This window comes from Bos javanicus, chromosome 22, assembly GCF_032452875.1.
Source record: "Bos javanicus breed banteng chromosome 22, ARS-OSU_banteng_1.0, whole genome shotgun sequence".
In the NCBI taxonomy this organism is placed as follows: domain Eukaryota; kingdom Metazoa; phylum Chordata; class Mammalia; order Artiodactyla; family Bovidae; genus Bos; species Bos javanicus.
In genome coordinates, this window is record NC_083889.1 from 22,650,850 (window position 1) to 22,661,460 (window position 10,611).

At 39.3% G+C, this 10,611-nt stretch overlaps 1 long non-coding RNA gene across 1 annotated transcript; it reads left to right on the forward strand.

The window, feature by feature from the left end:
• Positions 1–212: 212 nt before the first annotated feature.
• LOC133235195 (uncharacterized) lies at positions 213–9,882 on the forward strand. Its single transcript, XR_009732471.1, has 3 exons — positions 213–412; positions 4,413–4,580; positions 7,075–9,882. It is a non-coding gene; the product is annotated as an uncharacterized LOC133235195 (long non-coding RNA).
• Positions 9,883–10,611: the final 729 nt, after the last annotated feature.

Consider the following 10,611-nt stretch of genomic DNA (forward strand, 5'->3'; position numbering starts at 1 on the left):
TAAATTCACCCACCAGTCCATCTTAGTTCGCTGATTCCTAGAATGTCGATATTCACTCTTGACATCTCCTGTTTGACCACTTCCAATTTGAGTTGATTCATGGACCCCACATTCCAGGTTCCTATGCAATATTGCTCTTTACAGCATCGAACCTTGCTTCTATCATCAGTCCCATCCACAATGGGGTGTTTGTTTTTTTTTTTTTTTGCTTTGGCTCCATCCCTTCATTCTTTCTGGAGTTACTTCTCCACTGATCTCCAATAGCGTATTGGGCACCTTCTGACCTGGGGAGTTCATCTTTCAGTGTCCTCTCTTACTGTTTTTTCCCAGGCTTTTCATGAGTCCACCTTCCAGAGGCACTATATCTTTATGAGACACAACTTCCATCTACCCTTGCAAATGATATTACAAGGTAAGAGACATTCATATCAATTCTTCATGTTTTAAATCACTTTTATGCATGTTGAAAACTTGTAAAACTTTCTCTGATATAACCTTATCAAAGTTTTTCTTTGTTCCCATCCAACAAAGAAAGTGACAGTCTTTTAAAAGTATGTATATCAGGTTTGCAAGGGGAATGTTTGACTCCCTTAAGAAAATTAACTCTTTAAGCATTGCAGCCAGTTGTTCTAATGGTGTGATAACCAAACAACTAAATGGAGTAGGTTTTGGCAAAGGCTTACAGTCTGTTAGCATTAGTTGGATTTGTAAAACATAATTGAAAGTAACGAGTCCCATTTCGTTAAGAGTGGTTTATGGTAGAGGCTTTTTACTCTGTGTTATACACATAGAACTAATTAGGCCTTGGAATCCAAATTGGCCTATCAAATTGAGCAAAGGGAGAAGAAAAACAATTAGTTACATTTAAAAAAGTATAGACTGCCAAAAAAGTTAATCTAGTTGTACATGTAAATAAATACACTTCAGCCTGTGGATCAAGACAGATTAGCAGGTTATGCGATCCATGCTTTGGTCAGAGACAGCTTTAAAAGCAATAAACAGAACAGAAAATATCAGAGTGTATCATAATAATAATTAGTATTGGTTTATGAAATTTAATTTTACTTACACAGAGGGAACACATATACATGCATATATGTTCCTGGTCACAATGTAAATTTTATTTCTCACTCTCAGTCTGATTACAAAAAGGTCAAGTTCATTGAATAGAATTTTTATCCTACTGTTGTTTGAAAATTGTATAAATCTTAATTATGTTGAATTGGTTCATAATGCTTTTCAGGTCTACTATATTCTTCTACTTCTCTGTACATTCATTCTATTAATTTCTGAGAGTGTGATATTGAAACTCCAACTAAAAATCTTACTTTATCCACTTAAACGATGGTAATATATGGTGAACCTATATGTAACTCTGTTCTGTAATTTCCAAGTCTCCTGTAAATGTATTATCATATTTTCATAATTTTAAAAATAAGAAAGATAAAAGAACCCAAAAAGGTCAAGTTCCTGGGGAAAGGTATTGTGAGATGGAGATTTTTGTGCAGAAGGTTTATCAGGAAGAGCAGTGCAGGCACATTGCCTGTAAAGAAGGACAGGGAGGCAGGGTTGGGTGGGAGAAACTGAAAGAGTGGCAGTTATGACAGAGGTCTAGTTGATCCCTATGGGGAGCTTGGAAGGCCAGCAGAGTTGTTCTCAGCTGAGGACGGGGAGCAGCTATATCCCCACAGCTTGATACCTGCTTGTAGGCTGCTCCCAAGGAAGGGGAGTTGCCTCAGGTGACGTAGCTTCCTTTGCTGGCCAAGGGCAGTTCCAGCAGAGGAACTCTGCCCCAAGCAGTCAGCAGCCTGCACAGCTGGAAAAGTGAGTGCTGGGTGCTGAGGAGGCATCTTGGAAGCACTCACAACATCCACTCAGCCACTACCTAGATAGAGCCTGACTCAGACCACCCCACCTCCAGTGCAGGGGCTCTTAAAACCTTAGCACTACTGAAATTTAAGCTTGGAAAAGTATTGTTGTGTATTTTTGTCCTGTCTGTTGTAGGATGTGATAAAGAAACTGATTCCATTTTTGATGATCACTGACAACTTCCAAACCCTACCACTTCCCGTTGATTTTTTGTCCCACATCGGAACAGTCCTAAGAAAGGAGAAGGCAATGGCACCCCACTCCAGTAGTCTTGCCTGGAAAATCCCATGGACAGAGGAGCCTGGTGGGCTGCAGTCCATGGGGTCGCTAGGAGTCAGACACGACTGAGCGACTTCACTTTCACTTTCATGCATTGGAGAAGGAAATGGCAACCCACTCCAGTGTTCTTGCCTGGAGAATCCCAGGGACGGGGGAGCCTGGTGGGCTGCCGTCTATGGGGTCACACAGAGTCGGACACGACTGAAGCGACTTAGTAGTAGTAGTAGTAAGAAAGCTAGGGTGTTCCTACTCTTGGCTCTAGTTTGATTTTAAACACTATTGTGCACCTTCTACCATCTTGTTGCAGCTTTTCCTTTGTTCTTGGATGCGGGGTATCTTTTTTTAGTGGGTTCCAACATTCTCCTGTCGATGATTATTCAGCAGCTAGTTGCGATTCTGGTGTTCTCACAGGAGATGTGCGCATGTTCTTCTACTCTGCCATCTTGGGTTACTGTTGGCAGTAGCAGGGAAATTCAAATCAGGCAAACCCAGGCCTGGGAGCAGGAACCCTAACTCTAGATTTACTTCCTAACCACAATAAAACCCAAGCCATTTTCAGGCTGACTTGGGCACCTGCACTTCTCCAGGAAGCATTATTGTATGAGCAATAAACCTTTCACACCCTCTGGGTTGTCTGTGTGTATATGATCACCAGTCTTGATATCTGAACCAAATTTCAGACATAGGACACTTCACATCATCCCTGTCCTCTATCCCATAGATGCCAGTATTACTCAACTCGCTCCACAATGGGACAACCAAAATGTACCCAAACATTGCCAGGTGCCCCTGGGGAACAAAAATCACCCCTGACTGAGAACTGCTGCTCCAGAGCATAAATGAACCTTTGCTAAGTAGGGAACTGATAGCTCATTTGAGTCCAGTGTGCTGTGTTCCAATTATTCTTGTACGATACCCAGAAAGGTCCTGTGGTCATTCTAAATTCTTACAACAAAATAAGATGGTAGAGGTGGTTTCATGGGTTCTGTGTAAATTGGGTAGGATGTCTGATTTTCTACTTCTGGTCTGGCTGTAAAGTCAGAGTGGGTGGTCTGGTGGGAAAACAGGCTGGAGATTTTAAAAACAATTTGATTGTTTTATTTATGGGACATATTAGCTCCTTCTTTGGAAGGCACATAAAATCATTTAGGCCCTGTAAAATGGGATAATGTGGTGATTTGCATTTGCATGCCATTTTCAAAATCCATTTTATGAAGTGGGAGTGAAGCAGAATGGTATAGTTGGATTTTAATCACTAGAGTTTCGACTTCCCCTCATGGGAGCTATTATCCTATTTCAAAGATTAGAAACTGCAGAGAGCAAGAGAATAGAGGTGACTGAGCTGGAAGGAGGGTTCTTTAAAAGCTAGGAAGCTTTTGCTAACAGTGGTAGACCACAGAATCCCACACCTTATTTTGGCTATCTTAATTTTTAGTGCAAGCTTACACTAAAATACGGGGTTTGAAAATGAGGTGGAAGAGCCTCATAATTGCATTAAACTTATCCAACAATTATTTCCAAATATGTATTTGACAATCTAGAAGAAATCTTCCTTAGCTCTGGTTCAAGGATCCACTTTTGTTCATGTTAACGTATAACACTGTTTTCATGATTTGAAAGTTAGAAACTCTTCTATTTCAGTCATATCATTAGCCAAAACATTTTAGAAGAGCATAGATTAAAAAAAAATTAACTCATTTGTATAGTGCTCCAATCTTGATAAACACTGATGTAAGTTTCAGCTTTGCATATTTTAGTTTGGTGAATTCAAGGTTAATTTTATTAAAGAGAAAGAAAGTGGCTTTTAGTGGGGAAATTACTGATTCATCTGCAAGGAAGTCATTGTCTCATTGCTAGGCATGGGTGCCAAAGGCATGCTGGGCAGTGACATAAAATCTAAAGACGGTAGAAGAGCTGGGAACCACCACAGAAATCAGTGCAATGACTTCTTTTCTAGACAAGATTCTTGTAATTGCTAAGAATAGCAATAGTTAGAGCAAGAAAAGAATGGATATTATTAAAAGGATTCAACAGGTTTCATGGAATCCAAGAAGATCACACAGAGCATTGCTTGATCTCACAGGAAACAGAATGCTGGAAGCAACGAGGCCCTTTGCCACCATTTCTCAACTCTGCTTCAGGTTTCCTTCATTTGCTTGCTGTTCACTCTCAGTTGTTTCCCTCTGGCATTCCTCCGATTATCAACAGTCCAACTACTGGGCTGACGACAGGTGTTGACACGACTTTCGCTTAACTTGTCCTAGGTACTGGCCCAGAAGCCCACAGTTCTAGAAGAGGAATCTAATTGGCTCAGCTTGAGTTATCTGTCTATTCTTCATCCCCTACGCTGTCGCCACCTGGGCCAACTTCTTCTCCAGTGTTGCAGATGGGCAAGCATAGCACACCAAGTCTGCAAGCCTTTCATTTTAAAGGTAAGAGAACTGAATGAACACCTTCATGGGGGAAGTGATTTGTCCTTGGTTATGTAACCAGCTATTGACTTGATGGACAGTAATAGAACCACCACACCACTTTTGGTTTGTTTTTTTTTAATTATCAAAGCTATATTACATCTGTCACACCTTCCTAGCATTTCTTGCTAGCAGAGGGAAGGAGAACACTCGGGTTGAGAAACTGGGCAAAAGGTAACTAGCAAGTTGGGGATGCCTCTAGGTTTTCTGCGTAACTATTCTGCAATTTAGTAGGTTGTCTTTTAACTGCTTTGTCTATTCCCTTGCTCTATTGAGATATAATTTACATATTATAAAGTTCATTCATTTCAAGTGTACATGTCAGTAAGTTCTAGAATATTTGTAGTTATACAACCATCACCACAATCTAGTTTCAGAACATTTCTATCAGCTTATGCTCATGTACGTTAATTCATTACAGTAATGAATTTGTTGTATATACAACAAAAATCAAATTCAATATCTTTTTTATTTTTCAGCTATGCTATGAACCAGGCATTGTGCTAAAATTGTTACAAAACATTATCTTAGTCTATTATCTGTGTCTTGCACTTATGCTGTGATGCATATCTAAATAACATGAAAAATGCTGTAATAGATGTGTAGACAAATTGTGATGGTGAAGCAGAGAAAATGCCAGTTAATTCATTTTACTTTAAAAGAAAATCTATCCTTCCTTTTTTACATTCAAAGATTATGATATTTGAAATTGCATATAACTTTAAACCACTTTGAGAAATATTATCTATATACATACGAATCACTGGTAATAGCACTAAAAAAGGAATTTTACAAGTCTAGCAGAGGAAGAATATATTCACAAATTACTATTTTATTAAGGTAGAATATCATGATATCCCTTCAAATAGCTATGAAGTCCTGGCAAAGGGAGAGACTATGACTTATGAAATTAGGGAATTCTCCCCGTAAGAGGTAGTAATGCTCTACCTTGAAGAAAGGGAAAATTTTAAACTTAAAAACAGGCTTTCATAAGGTGATAATTTATTATTCATAGTTGAACAACAAAAGAGACAATTACACTGGTTACAGTGACGCAATAGGAATAAACTGGGATTTTTCTGGGAACACTAGGATGTGAGATCACTCTAGTCATTGGAGGGAAAATATAATAGTTGGAGAAGACACGAGCAAGGGCTCAAAGAGGGGAAAGGGGAAGGCCATTGAAAGAAATGACACGTGAAATGATACTGCTATGCTTACCAGTATTCTCCTTTACATGGGCCATATAGAATGGGCTCTGTCCTCTCACACTGTGGCGGGGAATGGGCTCAGTTTCCTACTACTCTCCCACCCTCTGGGGATAACAAGGGATGAAGATCCTGGGATTTGTATAAAGATGGGGACTTTGGATATTTGGTGTCCAACAGGCTAACCTGTGGAGGTCATCACTCAGCTCTCAGTCCACTTTCCTTCTCTAGGTATAACCTTTTTTCCTCACTCTTGCTTCAAGTACCCCAGTTTCTCTACTCTGAGTTTTATTTCTAATCTCACCTCCCCACTTCTAGCCCAGTTTTGTCTATTTTTATATTAATAGAAAAGCAAATTCTGCAAACTTTTCTGCCTCTAACTTCTGTCAGCTAATTATTTCAGTCTTTGTTTCTGGTTGAGTCTGAGCTGAGGGAAAATGCTGAGTTACAACACTGCCATACAATTAATCTATCATGGTCGTTACCTGATTGTAACTAAGACAGTGGTGGCAGGACTAGAAAAATTCATGAATGAAGGGCACGTTTATTGTGAGTTCAGTTCCTGTGGTCTGATGTCAAAATGCAGAACCTCACAGAAGTAGAGAAACTCATTTTCAACAAGAAACATAGATAATATCACGTATGGCAAAGGAGTTGGGTATTTACTAGGAAAGTCAAATTAAGACTCTGGAATGTGAGGACAACCAGAAGGATTGGTGATGGATGAAAAGTGGTCCTGGGGGGAAAAAAAAACAAACTTTAATACAGTTTTGTTTAGAAAAGGTCCTGTAAACAAAGTAGCAACACTAAAAATTTGGGCCTAATTTAAAGAGTATATAATTTGAGAGAGCTTCAGCTGTATCTTTCACAGAAGCTGCCCATGCACCTATCTAGATTTCTACTGCTGCTGCTGCTGCTAAGTCGCTTCAGTCGTGTCCGACTCTGTGCGACGCCATAGACGGCAGCCCACCAGGCTCCCCCCGTCCCTGGGGTTCTTCAGGCAAGGACACTGGGGTGGGTTGCCATTTCCTTCTCCAATGCATTAAAGTGAAAAAATAAAGTGAAATCACTCAGTCATGTCTGACTCCTAGCGACCCCATGGACTGCAGCCTACCAGGCCGCTCCGTCCATGGGATTTTCCAGGCAAGAGTACTGGAGTGGGGTGCCATTGCCTTCTCCATCTAGACATCTACTACTTGACCTTAAACTTGAGGAGAATCATACTTCATTAGCGCTTTGGCTCTAAGGATTACACAGGCCCTTCCCATGAAGCATCAAGAGAAAAACTGCACACGAGACACAGCATGGGATATGTAAGTGTGGCATTTGTTTCAAATTGTCTGGAAGTTGAAAGTCTCCTAAAATGAAGACCTGGAGGACGACAGAGGGTGAGATGGTTGGATGGCAACACCAGCTCAACGCACATGAGTTTGAGCAAACTCCAGGGGTTGGTGATGGACGGACAGGGAAGCCTAGCATTCTGCAGTCCGTGGGGTTGCAAAGAGTAGGACACAACTGAGCCACTGAACTAAACTGAATTGAAGGAACTTCAGCTACTTTACTATCTATAAACATTTCACTGTGCATAATAAAATACAGTATTCTAAGAGTTCCAGAACCTATATAACTCTCTAATTTTCATATAAAATATAATATTAAGTAGCCTTAAAGTAAAATTGGATCCTTTTTTCTTGTGCCTCTAGAGCAATTTAATAAGGATGCCATTATAATAAACCGGCAATATTTCAACCACTGAAGAGCTCCAAGATGAAAAGAAGTGGTCCTTACGTACACTGCTGCTAAGTCACTTCAGTCGTGTCCGACTCTGTGTGACCCCAGAGACGGCAGCCCGCCAGGCTCCCCTGTCCCTGGGATTCTCCAGGCAAGAACACTGGAGTGGGTTGCCATTTCCTCCTCCAATGCGTGAAAGTGAAAAGGGAAAGTGAAGTCGCTCATTACGTTCACTAGGATGATTTAAAACGGACTTAGCAGTTTAGAATTTTCATTTTCATTATAAGTCAGAATGAAATCAAGATACTTGAAACAGTAAAATGAGATACTGATATTTTTATTCCAATGATGCTCCTGTGAGGTGAGGATCAACACATTGGAACCATTATTATTCTGTTAAAAACAAATCATCATTGAGTATCTGTCAAAATTTGTCACGGCCCAATTATGAAGCCACATTAGCTATAGTTTATTTAAGCTGCCAGCACACAATAAGCTCTAGGGAGATTATTATTAAGAGCATAAATCTAGTGAGAAATAAGTAAATCCATAGCATTGCTTCAATAAACAGAGAATGCCTTTTCTTTGTTTCTAAAAGACTGTAGAATTTTACCCAAATAAAAGCACTGTATTTCATCTTGTCCAAACTAATATTTTATGAATGAAAACATTGAAAATCAGTAAGCTAAATGATTTATCCAAAATCACACACTTCATAGTAATTGATCTAAAATTAGAATCCATGTGTTTCTAGAGTACAAGTGAAATACATTAACCGGAAGTCATGTTCTTCATAGAATACCGTTATGCTTTTTTGCTGGTTAAACCTCTTTAGAGAAAGATGTTTGTTTTAATTAAGGATGAATGGACAAATATCTATCTCTCTCTGCCAGTTTGAAGCTGAGACAAGTCGCTTAGTCTCTTGTCATGATTTACTTATTGGCTAATGGAGATGAAAGTGACAGAGAAAGTGTTAGTCAATCAAGTCCGACTTTTTGCGACCCCATGGACTATAGCCCATCAGGCTCCTCTGGCCATGAAATTCTCCAGGCAAGAGTACTTCAGTGGGTTGCCATGTCCTTCTCCAGGGGATCTTCCCGACCCAGGGACTGAACCCCGAGTCTCCTGCATCACAGGCAAATTCTTTACTAACTGAGCCACCCTGGAAGCCCGATGGAGATAATCTCTGCCAATAACAATCTTAGGTTTGTTGTGAAAAACAAGGAAGAAATCCATTTATTTATTCTATATTTTAGTGGGCAGTGATATGGTTTGTACCATCACATTAGGTATTAGCCCTAAAGTGAATCAGATTGGAAACTGCCTTTAAAGGTTTGCAGGATAGTGGAGGAGCTAAGATTTGTGCCTGTTTCCTCCACCAGGGGGCTTCTTCCCTTGTGGCTCAGTTGGTAAAGAATCTGCCTGCAATGCAGGATACGCAGGTTTGATCCCTGGGTCAGAAGATCTTCTGGAGAAGGAAATGGCAACCCACTCCAGTATTCTTGCCTGGGAAACCCCATGGACAGAGAAGCCTGGAAGGCTACAATCCATGGGGCTGGACATGACTGAGTGATTAAACTATCATGACCACCACTATTTCCCTGGGATTTAGCATAATATCTGGCATGCAGTCAATGTTCAGTAACCACTAAGTAAATAAATTGACCAATTGAGTATGTAGAAACACCTCTAACATAAGGTAAGAAGTAGTTAAGAGCCATAGGGAACAGTAGATTGAATGCTCCAGGAGTTTACAGATCTTTGTTAGATTCCAAAGATCCTAAACTAAACTGCAGAGGTCTTGGGTCCTAGAGCCAATCCTGATATACTACCTATTTCTGTGACCTTGATCAAACCACACAGACTGTATAGCTTTTATTTGTAAAAAAGAAAAGATTAGACCACAGAGACAATACTGACAATATAAATGAATAAAGTAGAATGAGAGCAAGGTAATGGGGGCTGGTAGGGATGATACAATCCAGAAAGCTTCCCAGTCTGGAAGTGGGGCACCCCTTCTCAATCCATTCAGGAAGAACCTAATGTTGCAGATCTTCCACATTTTCAAGAGAAATCCATATTTTTCAATTTTTTTAGAGTTTTCTAGCGTTTAAATGTTAGCTACTAATACAAAACTTAAAAAAAAAAAAGCCAAGTCAAACAAATCTGTCTCTAAATCAGATCTGGCCCATGGGTCACTAGTATTTTATTTGTAGACTAGATGATCATCAATATTCTAATAATCTCCAATTCTTTGTTTTCCTGAATCTCTTTAATAATGTGAAGTTTAGCAAATAATGCAGTTAATGTTGGAGTGATCTGATTTTTCCCAAAATATTTATTTGTAGACTAGATGATCATCAATATTCTAATAATCTCCAATTCTTTGTTTTCCTGAATCTCTTTAATAATGTGAAGTTTAGCAAATAATGCAGTTAATGTTGGAGTGATCTGATTTTTCCCAAAATTTTCCCAAAAATTTTTCCCAAAATTTTTCCCCAAAATCCCAAAGATATTTTGGGAAAGTTTGTGTTGACAATTTTCCATGTAGATATGATGTATGACATCACAACATAAGTATTACTTCCTGGAATTTTTGAAGGCTAATTAAAATTTTAAAATCGTTCTAACATCTAGAATTGCTGCTAACCATATACAGAAGGACAAAAGCAAAGGGTTTATCTCTTTTAGGCCCTCTCTGTTCAGTTTATCTTGCGGGGTTTTTTTGCAAACTGTTTTTCCATAGATACGCCCTTAATTGAATGTTGACAGCTTAGAACTAACTGGAAGAGGTTCTTGGCTTTCCCATCATGCATTTCTCTGTATCTTGGGCATCCATTTACAATGAGCTGACTGTTATAGAACAGTAGATGCCTTTTATTATTGCTGACATAGATCTTGGGTTTTTTCCCCCACATTTGCACCATGTAGATTGATTTCTTTTATGTTTATTCAGCTAAAACTTGCATGCCTGAGAGAAAATGAAATGGCATGCCATTTGTCATTTTACCTGACTATGTCCTTAAATAATACCTGTTTTTTTATTGAATATT